The sequence below is a fragment of the Oncorhynchus masou genome, chromosome 19 (genome assembly GCF_036934945.1).
Source record: "Oncorhynchus masou masou isolate Uvic2021 chromosome 19, UVic_Omas_1.1, whole genome shotgun sequence".
Lineage (NCBI taxonomy): Eukaryota > Metazoa > Chordata > Actinopteri > Salmoniformes > Salmonidae > Oncorhynchus > Oncorhynchus masou.
This window is the reverse complement of record NC_088230.1, coordinates 35524912-35547152: the sequence shown is the minus strand read 5'-3', so window position 1 is coordinate 35547152 and position 22241 is coordinate 35524912. Positions and strand designations below refer to the sequence as shown.

Sequence of the window (22241 nt, the reverse complement as noted above, 5' to 3'; positions counted from 1 at the left end):
AACTCTCCCATTTGACTGTTTGTTTTTTTACTGTAGGGGGTGTTGGGCGCGGGGGGGGGGGTTGTTTTGAAAAGAAAAGTAGTAATATTTACAGATTTATGGTACAGTAGCAATAAGATGTTGATCCATTGGTATTCTGTAAGCGTACAATGAAAAAAATAAAAAAATAATTCTCGATCAAATTAATTATACAACAGCAATGAGGTATTGTGTGTACATCAAAGGTTCCTTTGTTTTTAATCTCAGAAGAAAGGAATACACCGGTCACATACATGCCATTCTGAGTCAGATGCCCTCGTTCTAACCATGGCTATAATGGGATGAGAGTAAGATCCCACTTCTGACACCAACGGCACCAGTCTGACTGACTCTAGATCAGTTTACACCTTGAACACTGGGGAATAACCTTTACTACCTCAAAGTATTTGAATTGTTTGGTACCTACAGCACAGGCGAAAGATAACCTTTAAGGATTCGCCCCTTTTTGTCCCTCAAATTTTTGCCTAAAATGACATACCCAAATCTATCTGCCTGTAGCTCAGGACCTGAAGCAAGGATATGCATATTATTGATAACATTTGAAAGGAAACACTTTGAAGTTTGTGAAAATGTTAAGTTAATGTAGGAGAATATAACATATTAGATCTGGTAAAAGATAATACAAAGAAAACAACATGCGTTTCATTTGTACTTTTTTGTACCATCATTTTTGAAATGCAAGAGAAAGGCCATAATGTATTATTCCAGCCCAGGAGCAATTTAGATTTTGGCCACTAGATGGCAGCAGTGTTGTGCAACGTTTTTATCGGATCCAATGAACCATTGCATTTCTGTTCAAAATGTTGTTTCAAGACTGCCCAAATGTGCTTATTTGGTTTATTAATACATTTTTAAGTTCACAACTGTGCACTTTCTTCAAACAATAGCATGGTATTATTTCACTGTAATAGATTCTGTAAATTGGACAGTGCAGTTAGATTAACAAGAATTTAAGCTTTCTTCCAATATCAGATATGTCTATGTCCTGGGAAATGTTCTTGTTACTTACAACTTCATGCTAATCACATTAGGCTACTTTAGCTACTTCAACTCAACCGTCAAACAAAATTTCAATTTTTTTAAGCTTCTAGAGATGTTCAATGTTTCTAATTTGATCTTTTTACATTTGTAAAATAAATTAACAGAATATTTGTAACATTTAATGTTCAAAATGGAAAGTGTCGTAATAGACAGAATGGCTTTGACTTACTGGCACTGACAATGCCCTTTTTTAATTGGCCATCCCATGTCATTTTCTGCAATGGTTTGATATGCTAAGATGGCCGTCCCCATCTTACCCTGAGTATCACTATGTTCCATTTCAACTGAACTATATCAATCTAATGCCAGCCACAAAGCTTACAAGCAATCATGTATTTGACAAAAAAAGTATTTTGGTTCGTTTTAATTTTGGTTTGTTTTCTTTTGTCTCCAAGGGAACATATATAGAGGGGTAAAAGCAAGCGTTAAATGTCTTCTTATTTACACACAAACATACGTATATACATCATACATACACCATCCTCCATATCTTGTTGTTACGGCAACTGACTTCCAAGGACTACGAGTCCTTTCCTGACAAAACTTAAAGTAAAAAAGTCTTATTGCATTCTTCAACCACTGAGCCAAAAACCCTCATCATCAGAGTTGTATCGTTCAGAACCTACATCCGCCTTGTTTTGGATAGAAAGAGGGATAGCGAGAGAGAGATGGATAGAAAGAGGGATAGCGAGAGAGAGATGGATAGAAAGAGGGATAGCGAGAGAGAGATGGATAGAAAGAGGGATAGCGAGAGAGAGATGTAAAAGTTTGGAAGTGCATAGTTGTCCATCGGGAGACTTTCTCGCACAGGGATGAATGAGGTCTTTCAGATCAGAGAGAGATCGTCCGGACGGTTGGGAACATCGGTCGGTCTCTCACTCAGGCCAAGCAAAACGGGCTGTTTTTTCCCCCTTCTCTACCTGCTCTGGGTGGGTAGGAGTGGCTTCTCTGATCTTCGACTGGCAGTCACCCGGATGGTTCTCTGTCCAAACCAGCATCGATGTACCCCGAGGCTGACCACAACAGAATCCCCCCTCCCCCCGCCCCCTTCAGTGTGAGTCCCGCAGAAGAAAAGAGGAGTAGAAAAAAACAGTCCCTGGACATTGTATTGGAATACATATCGTTCATATTTATACAGAAATGTGCATTGTTCCAAGAGCTTCCTGCTCCATGCAATTATGCATCTGAAAAAAAAACAAAGGGCAAAAGTCAAGCATTAACTTAGAACAAAACGTTAAGTTATGTGGTCTGGTATTTCACATAAATCTATTGTGAAAGAGATTCCACTAAACAAGTGTTGTTGGAGATAGTAAGATGTAGAAATGTCCTTGTTGCTTACCTCTGCATTCATACTTGAGGTCTGAGAAGTAGACCATCTCTTGCGAGAAGACAAAGAGACCTAGTCTTCCGCCTGCGTACGTCTTGTCGTATATGCTCCCGGAATCCTTCATGATCCTCTTCCCCTCGTACATGACCACCCTGAAATTACAAACAAGACTCTTGAGACAAACCATCAGAGGACATACAGTAAATACTGGCATTATGGAAAGCCTCATAACTCTCCACCAGGCCAATGAGTCTCCAGTGTTTACCTGATGTGTCCTGTTCTTGGTCTGTGGATCAGGTGCCATCTGTAGGCTGTGAAGTCTTTCCAGCCAACATTCTTAGGGTCGTGCCACAGAGTCCTCACCTAGAGAAGAAAGGAGAAATATAGGGAGAGTTAGGTGGTGTTGTCCTGAGGTGTTTCCTGTGTGTGTTTGTGTGTTTGTCCATCTTACCTGTCCTGGGGTGTTGCCCGTGTGCCAGAGAGCGTTCCTGAGGTGCTCTCCAGGTCCAGTAGTGGAGTTGACCACCTTGATGGACAGTCCTGAGTATCCCTGAGCCTTGGTGGGTTTGTTGCTCCAGTAAGTCTGTGTGATCTGCTTCCACATCACCACGTAGAACCTGGAGCTGGACTGGTAGCCGAACACAAAGCCGGCGTAGTCATCATCTCTCTCTGTGTTGATGAAGAAGGTTCCACTGAAGTCCACCGCGTTGAACTCATCAAAACCTGAGAACGGAGAAACAGAGAAGATGTCAGTGAGAGGATGGTGTTTTTTTTAGTTAGGCTTGGGTTATTTTGAGATATCCCAAAGTCTAGAATCAATCAATCAAGCCACCCACCAATCAACCAACCAACCAACCACCCAACCAATCCACTCACCAACAGCAATGCCAGGGTCACAGTTGACGGTCTGGACCAGCTCTTTGCCTTGATGTCTGACCACCCAGTTGGGGTCGATCTGGGACGTTCCCTTGGGGTCCAGGGGAACCATCTGGAACTTCCTGAAGTCCGTCTCGCTGATGTCAAAGTTCTCCGGACACACGTCGTAGATGTCAGGGACGTTGTCTTGGTCAAAGTCATCTTTGCAAACATCTCCACGACCGTCACCTGGAAGAAGATTGAAAGTTCAGTAAATTACATGTTTTAGGATGAAGCAGCTAATGAACTTAACCGTTAACTAATGTTGAGAACTTTATTAGTTGAATAAGAACTCCAATTTTATCTCGTATCTCTCCTATTCTTCATCTAACTCACCATCAGAGTCGAGCTGGTCAGGGTTGAAGGCCAGTCTGCAGTTGTCTTTCTCATCAGGGATCCCGTCGTTGTCGTCATCGTGGTCGCAGGCGTCTCCCTTGCCGTCTTTGTCATGGTCGGCCTGGTTAGCGTTGGGGATGTAGGGGCAGTTGTCCAGGTTGTTCTGGTGGCCGTCCTCATCGATGTCCTGGTTGCTGTCACACTTGTCTCCCACACGGTCGTCATCAGAGTCAACCTGTAGAGGTAAATGGCGATTTATGTTAGCATGCTAGCTCATGTTAGCGGTTGCAACACAGTAGATACACCTGTTGGTGAAGATTGGTGGTGAAGATTACTTACCATAATGTGAGTAGGCAGAGATTACTTAACATGCTGTGCATTGACAGAGATTATTTAACATACTGTGAGTTGGTGGAGATTAATTAACATACTGTGAGTTGGTGGAGATTATTTAACATACTGTGAGTTGGTGGAGATTATTTAACATACTGTGAGTTGGTGGAGATTATTTAACATACTGTGAGTTGGTGGAGATTAGTTAACATACTGTGAGTTGGTGGAGATTAATTAACATATTGTGAGTTGGTGGAGATTATTTAACATACTGTGAGTTGGTGGAGATTAGTAAACATACTGTGAGTTGGTGGAGATTAATTAACATATTGTGAGTTGGTGGAGATTATTTAACATACTGTGAGTTGGTGGAGATTAGTAAACATTTTGTGAGTTGGTGGAGATTATATAACATATTGTGAGTTGGTGGAGATTAGTTAACATACTGTGAGTTGGTGGAGATTAGTTAAAATATTGTGAGTTGGTGGAGATTAGTTAACATATTGTGAGTTGGTGGAGATTAGTTAACATACTGTGAGTTGGTGGAGATTAATTAACATACTGTGAGTTGGTGGAGATTAGTTAACATACTGTGAGTTGGTGGAGATTAGTTAACAAACTGTGAGTTGGTGGAGATTAGTTAACATACTGTGAGTTGGTGGAGATTATTTAACATTTTATGAGTTGCCCTGAGACACCGATGTGGGGTAAATTCTGTGCTCCTCTCCTAGACTCCTACTGTAGATCTCCTTTGACACTGATCTAGGGTCTGTTTTGTGTTTCCTTCCTACAGGTAAAGTGTAGAACATGGGGAAGAGAATGACACCTGAAGCTGATTGGATTTCCAGCTGTACCATTTGTTTAACCTCTCATTTCCTAATATCTCTCCTCTCATGATGGACTATCCCCAGGCTCTGTTTACTCTCTCTAAACCTGCCAAGATCAATTTGTCTTCCGGTGGAGCTTTTCATCTGCTGACAATCAAAGTGTTCTATAAACCCTGTACCCTATAAACACACCCTTTCTCTCTCCCTCCTTCCTTCCTTCTCTCCTCCTCCTTCCCTCCATTCTTCCCTCTCTCCTCCTCTCCTCCACGAGCACCAGTAGGCAGGTATTTCCACAGACAGAAGCATTCTAGTCATATCCCTGCAGACATGAATCTCCTGTGCCTGCTGCTTGGCAAGACTACACACAGATTTCATTGCCTCACACGAGGCGAGGGAGGGAGAGAGGGAAGGATTGGATCGGTGTGAATTCCGCCCACTTCCCCCCTAACTGAGTCCTGTTGTTCCGAACACATTCCGGGTCGTCAGTCTAGCATGGCACAGGTGGGATCCACACGGGGCTTGTGTGTGTGCCGACGCCCGATGGGGCACGCCCATTCCTGGGTAATAACAACCAGCCCAGGGCCCCACCCTGGCCTCTACCCCACCACCTTTCCTTCTGAGCAGTCAAAGCCCATGTCAATGCCCCATTGAAAAGCCTGGCTCCCCGTGCATGCTGTATGTGCCCCTGAGCTGCGGACGATATAACTCCACCTTAACATGGCATAATGCAGCCTAGACTTACAGCTACCCAGTACAGCGACCCAGTACATCTACCCAGTACAGCGACCCAGTACAGTGACCCAGTACAGCGACCCAGTACAGTGACCCAGTACAGGGACCCAGTACAGTGACCCAGTACATCTACCCAGTACAGCGACCCAGTACAGTGACCCAGTACAGCGACCCAGTACATCTACCCAGTACAGCGACCCAGTACAGCGACCCAGTACATCTACCCAGTACAGCGACCCATTACATCTACCCAGTACAGCGACCCAGTACAGCGACCCATTACATCTACCCAGTACAGTGACCCAGTACAGCGACCCAGTACAGCGACCCAGTACAGCTACCCAGTACAGCGACCCAGTACAGCTACCCATTACATCTACCCAGTACAGCGACCCAGTACAGCGACCCATTACATCTACCCAGTACAGTGACCCAGTACAGCGACCCAGTACAGCGACCCAGTACAGCTACCCAGTACAGCTACCCAGTACAGCGACCCAGTACAGCTACCCAGTACAGCGACCCATTACATCTACCCAGTACAGCGACCCAGTACAGCGACCCAGTACAGCTACCCAGTACAGCGACCCATTACATCTACCCAGTACATCTACCCAGTACAGCGACCCAGTACAGCGACCCAGTACAGCTACCCAGTACAGCGACCCAGTACAGCTACCCAGTACATTTACCCAGTACATCTACCCAGTACAGCGACCCATTACATTTACGCAGTACATCTACCCATTACATCTACCCAGTACAGCGACCCAGTACAGCGACCGAGTACAGCGACCCAGTACAGTGACCCAGTACATCTACCCAGTACAGTGACCCAGTACATCTACCCATTACATCTACCCAGTGCAGCGACCCAGTACAGCTACCCAGTACAGCGACCCATTACATCTACCCAGTACAGCGACCCAGTGCAGTGACCCAGTACATCTACCCAGTACAGCTACCCAGTACAGCTACCCAGTACAGCGACCCAGTACAGTGACCCAGTACAGCGACCCAGTACAGTGACCCATTACATCTACCCAGACCCATTACATCTACCCAGTGCAGCGACCCAGTGCAGCGATCACACAACAGAGAGAGTTCTTCTAGAATCACAGACAGTGTTTGTGATAGTGGCATGCGTGTGTACCCCTGACTGCACACATGTGTGTGTGTGTATGTATGTGTAGGATAGGTTGTAAGTGTATGTACACACACCTGGTCAGGGTTGTGTTCCAGAGGACAGTTGTCACACATGTCTCCCACACCGTCCAGGTCAGTGTCTCTCTGGTCCACGTTGTATACGTACGGGCAGTTGTCTTTCTCATTCAGGATGCCTGTTGGACCAATCACAGTAGCTGTTATTCAGGGGAAGAGGAGGAAGGTGAGGAAAATTACTTGTAGTTGAGTTAGTAATGGAGTGAATGCTTTGCACTTGGTTTCAAAGCGTTGTCATTGAACGGTGTGGTGCCTGCATTCAACACCAATCTACAGCATGTACATTATATCGTATAGGTCTTAAATAGGGACAGATAAGCAACGTTAGAGTCTCTTAGGTTAGAGTCTCTTAGGTCAGAGTCTCTTAGGTTAGAGTCTCTTAGGTTAGAGTCTCTTAGGTCAGAGTCTCTTAGGTCAGAGTCTCTTAGGTTAGAGTCTCTTAGGTCAGAGTCTCTTAGGTTAGAGTCTCAGGTTAGAGTCTCTTAGGTTAGAGTCTCTTAGGTTAGAGTCTCTTAGGTCAGAGTCCAACTAAGCAGGTTTCAGAGTCTCACCATCTCCATCAATGTCCACAGAGCAGGCGTCTCCTTCCCCGTTGTTGTCTGTGTCGGTCTGGTCAGGATTGCTGTTGTAAGGACAGTTATCACAACGATCTCCAACATCATCTCTGTCATAGTCATATTGCCTGGGGTTGTACACAAACGGACAGTTATCCTGTAGAGAGGGGAGAGAGGGAGGGGGGGATAGGGGGAGGGAGAGGGAGAGAAGGGTAGATGGGGAGCGAGAGAGGGAGGGAGAAAGAGAGAAGGGGAGAGGAAGAGGGAGAGAGGCAGAGAGACGGAGGTTGGAGAGAAAGAGGGATGGAGAGGGAAAGAGAGAGGGGGGAGAGAGAGGAGGGGGAGAGGGAGGCAGAGAAGGGGAGAGGGAAAGGAGAGAGGGGGAGGGAGAAAGGGGGAGGAAGAGATGGAGAGATAGAGGGGAGGGAAGAGAGGGAGGGGGGAGGGAGAGGGGGGGAGGGAGGAGAAAGGGGGAGGAAGAGAGAGGGGGAGGGAGGGAGACAGGGGGAGGGAGGGAGAGGGGGAGGGAGAGGGGGGGAGGGAGGGAGAGAGGGGGGGAGGGGAGGGAGAGAGAGGGGGAGGGAGGGAGAGAGGGGGAGGGAGGGAGAGAGGGGGAGGGGAGAGAGGGGGGAGGGAGGGAGAGAGAGGGGGAGGGAGGGGAAGGGAGGGAGAGGGAGAGAGAGGGGGGGAGGAGAGAGAGGGGGAGGGAGGGGGAGGGAGGGAGGGAGGGAGAGAGGGGGAGGGAGGGAGAGAGGGAGAGAGGAGGAGGGAGGGAGAGAGGGGGAGGGAGGGAGAGAGCACTATTCAATTACTCCAGCCTCAGAACCGCAAGAAGAATCAGTCGTGTCCACTGCCTTGCTTAGGAAAACATCTGACATGATATATTCATTTCAGATACTGTGCTTTTAACTTGCTGTGGTCTGTGTAACCTATATAGAGAGAGGAAGGATGAAAGCATGTTGCCTATTTAGGCCCGGGCCCAAATATAATGTTAGGACTAGCAGTTTACACCGCGGCTCGTTCAGAGGGGTACCTCTGTGTTGGGATTTGAGCTTTGTCTCTGAAGGCAAAAAAAATGTGGTTTTCTTTTTTGTTTTCCTTCCCCTTATTTCACAGCATGAATGATGAATGTAAAACCACATTTATGTCTCACTGCCAGAACTGAACACACACACACACTCGCTCATACACACACTGACTACCCAAGGAGGTAGCATAACCTGGATTCATTTCTCTCAGTAAGGGGTAGGACTTCAGACCTTCAATGAGTGAATCAATGATTTATTCTTCACTTACCCTGTCGTCAGGAATGCCATCATTGTCATCATCGTTGTCACAAGCGTCACCAACACCATCCTTGTCGTAGTCTTCTTGGCCTGAGTTGGGAAGGTTGGGGCAGTTGTCCTACAAAAGAAAAATCACATCATACGTTTACGCGATGTAGTCAACTAGCATGAATATTATATTTAACTATTGTAACTATTGTCCTTTAAGACATTAAATGTACCCGTTTTTTGTGTTTCTTTCAAGAAGATTTGTTCTTTCTAATTGCAGTCAGCATTGGCACTCAAAAGGGATGTGTGGTTTTTACTAGTGAAACAGCAAGCTGGACTATTCAGGGATCTATATGAGTCAGGAAGTGCATACCTTCTTGCAGTGGTAGGTGGCGTTCTCCACACAGACCAGGTCTTGGTTGGGCCATCCGTCCAGGTCCGTGTCCTCACCACAGATGTGTCCGTTTCCGGCATAGCCAGGCTTACACTCACAGCGGTACATGGGGTCGGCAAAGTGTCCCAGGTAGTTACAGCGGGCGTTCTTGTTGCAGTCGTGGCTCCCGTCCAGGCAGGGGTTACGTGGTGTACACACCTGGAGGAAACGGAATAGAAGAGTTGGTCAGACAAGCCAGGAAATATTGTGGCTACCTGGCTTTGTTTTCAAAGAGCACAATCTGCTGACCGCCATGTAACAGAGTTGGCAGTATGATCTGGACAAAGAAAAGCTAGGCTTTTGTAAAGCGATCTTTGATCTTGTAAATTCCAAATTCTTAATTCTAAATTCTTAATTCTAAATTCTTAATTCTAAATTGTTAATTCTAAATTGTTAATTCTAAATTCTTAATTCTAAATTCTTAATTCTAAATTCCATATTTCTACAGTTCTAAATCAACTGAGGACAGAGATACAGTATGCCAGGACTATCATCCCAACTGTAGTCCACAGCACCAGGTGATGCCACCTACCTGTTTCTTGGCGGTGGCCTCCTCCACTCCCCTGCCGAAGGGCTGAGGTCCAGAGTAGCGTGCGGGACAGGGCAGACAGTTGTAACCAGGGTCAGTGTTCTCACAGCGGTGGACTCCGTTGAACACGAAGCAAGCGTCAGGAACCTCTTTGCACTCGTCAATGTCCTCGCACTTGATGCCGTCACCAGAGTAACCAGTGGGACATTTCCCACACCTCCATGTTCCATCGGGAATGCTGGTGCACTTGGTCCCAGGAAAGCAGGGGTTAGACAGACAACCATCTGAGGAGAGAGACATTGGCTTTCAGTACTGATTACTGACTGCTTCTAAGTACTAAGTGCTGTGTGTGTTTAAGTAGACTTTTGTCTTTAATAAGCCCCAAAATAATTAAAAGTCATATTTTGAAATTGTTAGTGTACTAACTAAACTGTCTAAAAACTACCATTTTAGCAACTAATTCACAGCATGTAGGAGTTATAAGAGACGTGGGCTACAGCGCCTGCTACTCACCGACGGGACAGGCATTCCTGTTGCACAGCTGAGTGGCCTTGGAGTCACCCTGGCACTCCTTGCCACCATATTTGGGGGCGGGGTCGTTACAGAGACGTTGACGTGTCTGGGCTCCTCCCCCACAGGTGGAAGAGCAGGTATCCCATAGCGACCAGGGTCCCCAGTTACCGTTGACTGAGAGTGAAGAAGAGAGACAGGTACAGGTCAGTACAGGTGTACGTGGTGTCCCTAGTAGGGTCTGTTGTATTAAATAGGCACAATGACAAGTAGCCTGAGTGACAGTTTTTGTTTCTTTAGACAAATTCTTGTTTGTTGACTTGCCAAACAAACAGTGACAATCTGCTAGGGAAACTGACTATGTAGAGATAAAATGAGGATTGAGATTATGTATTTGACTAGAAACATCTCACAGTGTGGTTGGTGTGCATGAAAAGGTATTTGACTAGAAACATCTCACAGTGTGGTTGGAGTGCATGAAAAGGTATTTGACTAGAAACATCTCACAGTGTGGTGTGCATGAAAAGGTATTTGACTAGAAACATCTCACAGTGTGGTTGGTGTGCATGAAAAGGTATTTGACTAGAAACATCTCACAGTGTGGTTGGAGTGCATGAAAAGGTATTTGACTAGAAACATCTCACAGTGTGGTTGGTGTGCATGAAAAGGTATTTGACTAGAAACATCTCACAGTGTGGTTGGTGTGCATGAAAAGGTATTTGACTAGAAACATCTCACAGTGTGGTTGGAGTGCATGAAAAGGTATTTGACTAGAAACATCTCACAGTGTGGTGTGCATGAAAAGGTATTTGACGAGAAACATCTCACAGGGTGGTGTGCATGAAAAGGTATTTGACGAGAAACATCTCACAGTGTGGTTGGTGTGCATGAAAAGGTATTTGACTAGAAACATCTCACAGTGTGGTTGGTGTGCATGAAAAGGTATTTGACTAGAAACATCTCACAGTGTGCATGAAAAGGTATTTGACTAGAAACATCTCACAGTGTGGTTGGTGTGCATGAAAAGGTATTTGACTAGAAACATCTCACAGTGTGGTTGTTGTGCATGAAAAGGTATTTGACTAGAAACATCTCACAGTGTGGTTGGTGTGCATGAAAAGGTATTTGACTAGAAACATCTCACAGTGTGGTTGGAGTGCATGAAAAGGTATTTGACTAGAAACATCTCACAGTGTGGTTGGTGTGCATGAAAAGGTATTTGACTAGAAACATCTCACAGTGTGGTTGGTGTGCATGAAAAGGTATTTGACTAGAAACATCTCACAGTGTGGTTGGTGTGCATGAAAAGGTATTTGACTAGAAACATCTCACAGTGTGGTTGGTGTGCATGAAAAGGTATTTGACTAGAAACATCTCACAGTGTGGTTGGTGTGCATGAAAAGGTATTTGACTAGAAACATCTCACAGTGTGGTTGGTGTGCATGAAAAGGTATTTGACTAGAAACATCTCACAGTGTGGTTGGTGTGCATGAAAAGGTATTTGACTAGAAACATCTCACAGTGTGGTTGGTGTGCATGAAAAGGTATTTGACTAGAAACATCTCACAGTGTGGTTGGTGTGCATGAAAAGGTATTTGACTAGAAACATCTCACAGCGTGGTTGGTGTGCATGAAAAGGTATTTGACTAGAAACATCTCACAGTGTGGTGTGCATGAAAAGGTGACGAGAAACATCTCACAGGGTGGTGTGCATGAAAAGGTATTTGACTAGAAACATCTCACAGTGTGGTTGGTGTGCATGAAAAGGTATTTGACTAGAAACATCTCACAGTGTGGTTGGTGTGCATGAAAAGGTATTTGACTAGAAACATCTCACAGTGTGCATGAAAAGGTATTTGACTAGAAACATCTCACAGTGTGGTTGGTGTGCATGAAAAGGTATTTGACTAGAAACATCTCACAGTGTGGTTGTTGTGCATGAAAAGGTATTTGACTAGAAACATCTCACAGTGTGGTTGGTGTGCATGAAAAGGTATTTGACTAGAAACATCTCACAGTGTGGTTGGTGTGCATGAAAAGGTATTTGACTAGAAACATCTCACAGTGTGCATGAAAAGGTATTTGACTAGAAACATCTCACAGTGTGGTTGGTGTGCATGAAAAGGTATTTGACTAGAAACATCTCACAGTGTGGTTGTTGTGCATGAAAAGGTATTTGACTAGAAACATCTCACAGTGTGGTTGGTGTGCATGAAAAGGTATTTGACTAGAAACATCTCACAGTGTGGTTGGAGTGCATGAAAAGGTATTTGACTAGAAACATCTCACAGTGTGGTTGGTGTGCATGAAAAGGTATTTGACTAGAAACATCTCACAGTGTGGTTGGTGTGCATGAAAAGGTATTTGACTAGAAACATCTCACAGTGTGGTTGGTGTGCATGAAAAGGTATTTGACTAGAAACATCTCACAGTGTGGTTGGTGTGCATGAAAAGGTATTTGACTAGAAACATCTCACAGTGTGGTTGGTGTGCATGAAAAGGTATTTGACTAGAAACATCTCACAGTGTGGTTGGTGTGCATGAAAAGGTATTTGACTAGAAACATCTCACAGTGTGGTTGGTGTGCATGAAAAGGTATTTGACTAGAAACATCTCACAGTGTGGTTGGTGTGCATGAAAAGGTATTTGACTAGAAACATCTCACAGTGTGGTTGGTGTGCATGAAAAGGTATTTGACTAGAAACATCTCACAGCGTGGTTGGTGTGCATGAAAAGGTGTTTGACTAGAAACATCTCACAGTGTGTTTGGAGTGCATTAAAAGGTATTTGACGAGAAACATCTCACAGTGTGGTTGGTGTGCATGAAAAGGTATTTGACTAGAAACATCTCACAGTGTGGTTGGTGTGCATGAAAAGGTGTTTGACGGATGTCAAATGGAGATGACCCAGGTCTTGTGCATAAAAGCCTGTGACTAATGGTACTCACTGGGGCAGGGAGACTTGGTGCACTTCTCAGTCTGTCGTCCCTCTCCTTGGCAGTCCTTGCCTCCCAGCTGGGGTGTGGGGGAGTTGCAGAGGCGGATACGGGTGATGACACCCGCCCCACAGGTGACCGAGCAGGAAGACCAGGGGGACCAGTGGCTCCAGGCGCCGTCCTGCCTGACTGGAGGGACAACACAGAGCAGAGGTCAGAGGTTAAAGGTCAGGGGTCAATGAGAAATTTGGTTATGGGTCATTGTCATGCTACATAGGTCATTGTCCAGTCAAAACAGGGTAGAATATGCTCAAGTATAATGGCAGTGACTTGTTGCTCTGTAGAGACACAGTTGGCTGACCTGTGGATGGATACTTAGATGTGGGTGCAGGTCTATCGTTTCTGTCACCATGGATACAAATCTGTGATAGAAGTTTCCCTGTTTCCCTGACGATTGATGAATGCGATTTGTTTGGTCGTTTGTTATGTGAACACTGAACTCACAGCGTTTGTCACACTCCTGAAGGTAGCAGTCCCTGGTTTGGACAGAGGTTCCCTCGCAGTTGTTGTTGATGCGGTCGCAGGAGCGGCCCCTCTGCTGAATGCCCCGCCCACAAGACACGGAACAGTGTGTCCATTCAGACCAGAGGGACCAGCCGTCCTCCGCATAGTCACTCACTATGGAGACAGCGAGAGAAGGAGGGAGAGGAGGAAGGGAGGGGAGGAGCGAGAAAGAGTGAGGATAGATGGAAGAGGAGGGAGGGAGGGGAGGGAGAGGAGGTTGTGTAGGTGAGGGAGGAAGAGAGGAAGGAGAGAGGGAAGGAGCGAGGAGGAGGAGAGAAGGAAGGAGCGAGGAGAGGGAGTGGAAGAGTGAGAAAGAGCGAGGATAGATGGAAGGGTAGTGAGGGAGAGGAGGAAGAGGAGGGGAGGGAAGGAGCGAGGAGGAGGAGAGAGAGGGAGACAATGAGAGAGCTATTGGACTGCAGAGTCCCCAAGCAGAAAATGAGGGTTATAAGCTCTTAAAGATCTTAAAGCTCCAGTCTAATGTTCTGAGTTTAACCCCGGGGTGTGTGTGTGGGGTGTGTGTGTGTGTGTGTGTGTGTGTGTGTGTGTGTGTGTGTGTGTGTGTGTGTGTGTGTGTGTGTGTGTGTGTGTGTGTGTGTGTGTGTGTGTGTGTGTGTGTGTGTGTGTGTGTGTGTGTGTGTGTATAGAGTCAGAGAGATGGCCCACTCCAGGAATTTCAGGGGCAAGAGAAAACCCAAAGCGAAGCCAGTGGAAATGGATAAGTCCTTCTAGAAATATGACTGGGATCCCCCATTGACTGTTATTACTTTAAAGAGCAAATTGAATTTGCTCATAGCAGGGTTCTTGATCATGTCGAAACGTTTGAGTGACCAAGGTAGAGGTTCTCCATGTGTCTTTAGATTTCAGGGGCCACTGCTGTCCTAGGTGGGAAATGTCCCTTGTCATTGAGTGTAGGATGGCAGCGCTGAACAGACCAACAATTTTCCATCCCACTTAAACCAATTTGGCCAAATTATAGCCATTAAAAGTTGAAGATTCAAAGATGTTTTGGGGTGGATAACAGGCCAATGTTCCGACACACTCATACGTTGACGAGCCAGAGAACCTAAATCACCCTTAAAAGGAATTTGGTTTTCTTGAATAGAAACCTTTACATCCCGAAAAGTTGTTGTGGTTTCATGCTTTATTTGGTGAAGGAGGTCCAAATAGCTGGCGGTAAATGGAGTGTTGTTTAAAATGCCCTGTTTGTCTTAGAGACATTAAGCCTTAGGACAACTGAGGCCATTCATAGCTTTACAGTAAAACAGAACAAGCTTTGGGTTCATAATACAGTAGTATACTGTAAACCTTTGTTTGTATGTTTTATGTTACTTCCTGAGAGCTGAATAGTTTTGTTGGAAGTTGGAACGACACAAATGGAACCATAGAATCAGAATGGTTCATTCTAATTCTAGAGTTGGAACAGTGGAGAAGAGAAACGTACGTGTTCCACAGCGCGGGCAACACTCTCCATCAGACACAGTGGCGTTGGCACAGGGCATCAGTGGGCAGGAGATCTTGCGGCATACGGTGGCAGAGTTCTGCAGAGGGGCGGAGACAGTGACAAAGGACGAGGTCATTTCCTGAACTTGAAGAATGTGTCGTCACTCAGGTAGGTGGTAAAAAAAAAGAAAGAAGAAGAATCTATCAAATGTATTTTCTAAAGACGTTTTTACATTAGCAGCCACACTATGAAAACAGCACTTTACACTATGAAAACAGCACTGTACACTATGAAAACAGCACTGTACACTATGAAAACAGCACTGTACACTATGAAAACAGCATTGTACACTATGAAAACTGAAAACAGCACTGTACACTATGAAAACAGCACTGTACACTATGAAAACAACACTGTACAGAATGAAAACAGCATTGTACACTATGAAAACAGCACTGTACACTATGAAAACAGCACTGTACACTATGAAAACAGCACTGTACACTATGAAAACAGCACTGTACACTATGAAAACAGCACAGTACACTGTGTACACTATGAAAACAGCACTGTTTCTATGAAAACAACAGCACTGTACACTATGAAAACAGCACTGTACACTATGAAAACAAAACAGCACTGTACACTATGAAAACAGCATGAAAAAACAGCACTGTACACTATGAAAACAGCATTGTACACTATGAAAACAGCACTGTACACTATGAAAACAGCACTGTACACTATGAAAACAGCACTGTACACTATGAAAACAGCACTGTACACTATGAAAACAGCACTGTACACTATGAAAACAGCACTGTACACTATGAAAACAGCACTATGAAAACAGCACTGTACACTATGAAAACAGCACTGTACACTATGAAAACAGCACAGTACACTATGAAAACAGCACTGTACACTATGAAAACAGCACTGTTTCTATGAAAACAGCACTGTACACTATGAAAACAGCACTGTACACTATGAAAACAGCACTGTACACTATGAAAACTGAAAACAGCACTGTACACTATGAAAACAGCACTGTACACTATGGAAACAGCACTGTACACTATGAAAACAGCATTGTACACTATGAAAACAGCACTGTACACTATGAAAACAGCACTGTACACTATGAAAACAGTACAGCACTGTACACTATGAAAACAGCACTGTACACTATGAAAACAGCACTGTACACTATGAAAACAGCACTGTACACTATGAAAACAGCACTGTACACTATGAAAACAGCACAGTACACTATGAAAACAGCACTGTACACTATGAAAACAGCACTGTACACTATGAAAACAGCACTGTACACTATGAAAACAGCACTGTACACTATGAAAACAGCACTGTACACTATGAAAACTGAAAACAGCACTGTACACTATGAAAACAGCACTGTACACTATGGAAACAGCACTGTACACTATGAAAACAGCATTGTACACTATGAAAACAGCACTGTACACTATGAAAACAGCACTGTACACTATGAAAACAGCACTGTACACTATGAAAACAGCACTGCACACTATGAAAACACCACTGTACACTATGAAAACAGCACTGTACACTATGAAAACAGCACTGTACACTATGAAAACTGAAAACAGCACTGTACACTATGAAAACAGCACTGTACACTATGGAAACAGCACTGTACACTATGAAAACAGCATTGTACACTATGAAAACAGCAGTGAAAACAGCACTGCACACTATGGAAACAGCACTGTACACTATGAAAACAGCACTGCACACTATGAAAACAGCACTGCACACTATGAAAACAGCACTGCACACACTGAGTGTACAAAACATAAACACCTGCTCTTTCCATGACGAAGGGGAGGAGACAGGTTACAGATGGATGTTTAAGCCGTGGTAATATTGAGACACGGATTGTGTATGTGCGCCATTCAGAGGGTGAATTGATGGAGTGCCTTTGAACGGGGTAGGGTAATAGGTGACAGGGGCACCGGTTTGTGTCAAGAACTGCAATGCTACTTGGTTTCTCATGCTCTTTAGTTTCTAAACTCAATTTTATGAAGGTGTTCTTAATGTTTTGTACATGCAGTGTATGTCATGTTGTGTGGTATATGTGTGTGTGTGTGTGTGTGTGTGTGTGTGTGTGTGTGTGTGTGTGTGTGTGTGTGTGTGTGTGTGTGTGTGTGTGTGTGTGTGTGTGTGTGTGTGTGTGTGTGTGTGTGTGTGTGCTGAGAGGAACATCCCTCCTGTTCAGGCTCTGTCCGTTCACTGCAGTGGTAGGCCTGGGCCATGGTCAGATCACTACAGATCCACTGTTGGCCTGATTTCAGCGTCCTCCTCGTACCCAATTACTGGCCAGATGACAGAGCTCTGGAGTAGTGAGCAGGCGCTTGCTGAGTGGGGGATGAGCGTGTGTTTGCAAGTGGCTGTGTGCAAGTGCCAGCACATAGGCTTGACCCCCCCCCCCCCCACACACACACACACACACACACACACACAGTCTCTCGACTTCGGTCCTTACTTGACAAGTGCACTCAGTGCAGTCGTCGACAGTCCACTCGGCCTTGTTCTTGTGGACGATGCCGTTGTGCAGACAGACTCCACTGTGGATCCCCGCTCTGTTCATCAACAGCTTGTTCTCATCCGTCTGACAGGAGTAGACAGATATGAGACATTCAGTATGAATACGATATGAGAAGAGTGCTCAGTCCCTTAAGGGTTAATAAGGGTTTCAAATCCACACACTGTTTCAATTTTAATTTATTGATAGCCTGAGTGGTTTGGAGGAGACTCAGGTGTTTGAGAACGCCTGTCACCACCTCACACTGGTTTATCATTAAGAAGTCTTCCAAGTGAGAGTTAATTAAGAAAAATGGACATAATTTGATGTAATAAATGAATTAAAATGCAGTTTGTCAGATTAGCTGGTGCTGGGAGACCAGTATGCTAAGCAAGGTACACATGCAGAGGCAGAACAACTGGTTGTTGCAGAGTCTCATGCCACAGACAGACAGACAGACAGACAGACAGACAGACAGACAGACAGACAGACAGACAGACAGACAGGCAGGCAGACAGACAGACAGACAGACAGACAGACAGACAGACAGACAGACAGACAGACAGACAGACAGACAGACAGACAGACAGACAGATTAAGGATGTGTTTCCTCACCACTTTGCGTAGCTCATTGGACAGCTCCTTCACCACCACTCCCAGCCCTTTCAGTTCCTTGAACATGCCAGCCAGGTCCTCACAGGAGAACCCACAGATCATCTGCAGGTCTGGAGGGAAGCACAGAGTGACCATCAGTGTACATGAAGGCTTCCAGACTTACTTTCAACTCCCTACAGCTAAAGACAACTGTTGAGAGTAGAATAGAATGCTTTAACTTCTAACAGATCTGTGTTGTTCTCTTCCTATCGAGGAGCCTTTATTAACAGGGTTTAATATGGAGACCGGCAGTTTGGTTGTGTTTACCTTTACTTTTGTGGCCAGTGTAGTCAGTCCTAATGGCAGGGCTGGACCCATTGATGGGGTTGTCCATAATGATGATTCTATCAGTCAGAACAGCTGAGGAGAAGGTAGACATAGGGGGAGAGGGAGGGGGGAGACAGGGGGTGAGGGGAGACAGAGGGAGAGGGAGGGGGGAGACAGAGGGAGAGAGAGAGAGAGAGAAAGAGAGGGGGAGTGAGAAATGGGGGAGAAGGAGGGATATAGATGGGAGAGAGAGGGAGGGATTAAGAGAGAGGGAGGAAGAGAGATAAATGAGATGGAGTGGGAGAGGGTTGGAGGGAGGGAGGGAGGGATATAGAGGAGGTTGGGAGAAAGAGGGAGGGAGTAAGAACACACAGAGAGACAGTTAGAGCACTGTAGACTGTAATGGTAATACCCACCAGACCACATCAGACCACAACAGACACACTGTAGACTATATTGGTAATACCCACATCAGACCACAACAGACACACAGTCCCCAGGGCTCATTGGTGACATAACTACAGTTGGGAATATGTAACTACAGTCAGGGTATTGCAGAACATTGCAGCATCATACTATCTTGAATCACCAATGAAGTTAATGAGTTAATGTGACCAGCCCTGGGGGGGCATTGAACTGTTAGTAACTTCCCAGCTCTTCCATGGCAATATAAACGTGATCCTCCCCCCCCCCTCTCAACTTTCCCATGAGGCTGTTAAACAGTCATGCATATTCTTAGGAATGGCTTGCTGGCTTTAGCATAACAACCAGTGATGTACGGATAAACACACAAAGATGCTTTCTGTTATTAATGATTATGTTACTTACAGTTTTGGCATCCTTTGTTGCGCAGTATCGCTTCTAAAGTGGTTCCAAAGACAAAGCGAACGTTTTGGAGCACCCCCTGCGAGAATCAATGGTACATTTTACCTCTAGTACCGCACCGTTACTATCACTCCGCTCTATGCAACACTATGGATCACTTAGATAGGTTTTCAATACAGTGTATAACTTTTACGCATAGGTCTATGAGTTTTACGCACGATAATATTTACGCGTGTACGTATTACGCAATCCTATATTCAACACCTACTAAACATCTAAAACAACTCGACGACGTATATTATCTGTGTCCATCATGCGTCGTCGCCTGAGCTCTGCATGTGCGCTTCACTTACCATGAACCGGTCCTTCACCGCTCCTTTCCCGATTCTGAGACGCGCTGTGATCGGAGTCTCCTGAGTGAGGATGCTCTGGATGGGAGCGTCCAGTTCCGCCGTGTTCACCTCCTCACAGCCAACATACAGCTGCGCCCGGTCCTCCTGCACGAACAGCGTAATGTTCTTCCAGTGGCCCGTCGCCAGGTCCACATCTTCTATCGACACCACCTGTTGCTTATTCACTGTAGAGAAAACCACATCCAGGGTGTTCGCTTTCCCGTTGGAGACGATCTCGAACACGGCTCCGGATCCGTCCGCTTTTCCACCGTCAGGAGGGAGCCCCTGGTCCGCTTAAACTGCTTGAAGTTGAGGAGGAGAAGGAAGCCCCTCTCGGCGTGGATGGAATCAACGAGGTCCCTGAAGGAGCTCTCGGGGACCTCGGGGATCAGGTCCGGGTTGAGGATCTTGTAGGCGGGACTGTATGGGTCGTCGCCCTTCACTAGGGTCACTCCGTGGTTCTTCTTGGAGACGTGGACCAGCTCGAACAGGTCGTACACGCTATTGTCGTCTCGGCTCTCTGTATGCAGGAGATCGGGGAATGAGCGTAAACAGTTAGTCTTTGTCTACTTGTCTTTGGAATGGATTATTGTTGTTGTGAAGAATAAACTCTAAAATTATCTCTATGTTGAACCATTGTCAGGGTAAATCAATACATTAAGAGGATTTAATAATGCATTTAAAAACGTTGATGTTTTTCTATAGTTTAATGTTCAAATCGAAGCTCAAACTCCTTTCATTCTAGAGTAGACGAACTCATCAGGAAAATGATTTCACCTGCAACTCGTACGCTCTCGCAGGTCCAAAGCATCAATAGCAGAAATATTCCTGTCAACTTCATGGTGAAACTGTTTTTACCTATGAAAAATAAACATAGAAACGTCAAAGGTCCACTTTTCACAAAAGTACATGTATGCGCACACATGACTGCAAGTCGCTTTGGATAAAAGCGTCTGCTAAATGTCATATATTATATTAATATTTATACATAAAATACATTTTTTAAACATCTAAATAAACAATATTCAAAACACATTATTATTTCACACTTTATTATGTCACATTATTTATTTATAATATAATATAATAAAGAAATATATATATTTGGATAGATTCCTTGAAAGAAAATCGAAATATTGCTCACCCACCTGTTGAATGAAAAGAGCAGAGAGAAACAGTCAAATCCAAATAGAAATGGAAATCCAATAATAATCCACAAGATTCAAGCGTTTCTTGATCTTTTTTTTCAACGGAATGGGTTCTGATTTAATACGCAGAAATGTCGTTTCTTTTGTTGCTTTAATTTAATGGTAATTCTCTCCGGTATCTGACGCTAGAACTTAACTGTAAACCAGGGGACAAAGTGCTATTTAAATAGTTTCATGACATTCCTGAGAACGCGTCTCGCCCAATCGGATGGTAGAAGGAAAAAGGGACGAGCTTCTGGTGAGAGGGGGAGAAAAAAAGCGCCACATTCCAGAGGCCAAATTCCATGACTGGATCCACACTTAATAGAACATCGTTTCCGGTTATTGTCTCACACACCAGTCTGAAATGTTCTCGTTTTATAACAAAAATCCACCTCTTTATCTTTGAACCTTTTGCGCATGTTTGATAAATGTTGTTTTAATTCTCAGTCCCAGAATTGTCATTATCAATCAAGTTTTCTGGTCAAGTGGTAAATCATGCACATGTGTCTTTATCACCAGACTGCTGTACATCTATGTGAAAAGTTGAATGAAAATAGAGGTGCTATTAGAAATCGTATAGAAACGGGTCCTTATTTGTTTCCCCGAGTGCGCTTCAGAGGTTTGGTAAAGGATGCTCAATCAGGCAACGGAAGGGATTTTATTCCCTACTGCTGTTCCAGGTTTGTCCGCTAGGAGTCGTTGTGAGCTCACTGGAGAGGCGCCGAGGGCCATTCTGCAATGATACGGATGAGAACACCTGAGTTTCCATAAAATCCACACACACAGATGTCATGTACTTATTACCTGTTGTTATTTTTATCAAAAAATACAATTATATTCCATGTGACCTATGGCCTAAATGCATTTGTGGATGTTCTGGGCATAGTCACTTATAGGATATCTGTGGTTCGGGGTCACTATTTTTGTACATGTATAGCTAACATTGACTACAGTTCGAACTATATGTGAAAATGAATATAAACTATAGTTTAGTTGCAGGACACCGTTGTGAGTACTCTCCAATGATTGCAATGTATTTAATTCAACTCCTTAATATTCTCTGAAAGTAAAGACGAGTGAGAATACAAAAAGGGACATGATGAATATGTCTGGGTATTGGTGCAGGTGAACTGTCATTGACTATGACACATCTGGGTCAGACATGATGAATATGTCTGGGTATTGGTGCAGGTGAACTGTCATTGACGATGACACATCTGGGTCAGACATGATGAATATGTCTGGGTATTGGTGCAGGTGAACTGTCATTGACTATGACACATCTGGGTCAGACATGATGATGTGGTACGTAGGAAGGTCTGGGTCAGAC

The 22241-nt window shown here is 44.8% G+C and overlaps 1 pseudogene; it reads right to left on the bottom strand.

Moving 5' to 3' along the window:
* Positions 1-1725: 1725 nt before the first annotated feature.
* On the bottom strand, positions 1726-20571 carry LOC135506228 (thrombospondin-1-like; annotated as a pseudogene).
* Positions 20572-22241: the final 1670 nt, after the last annotated feature.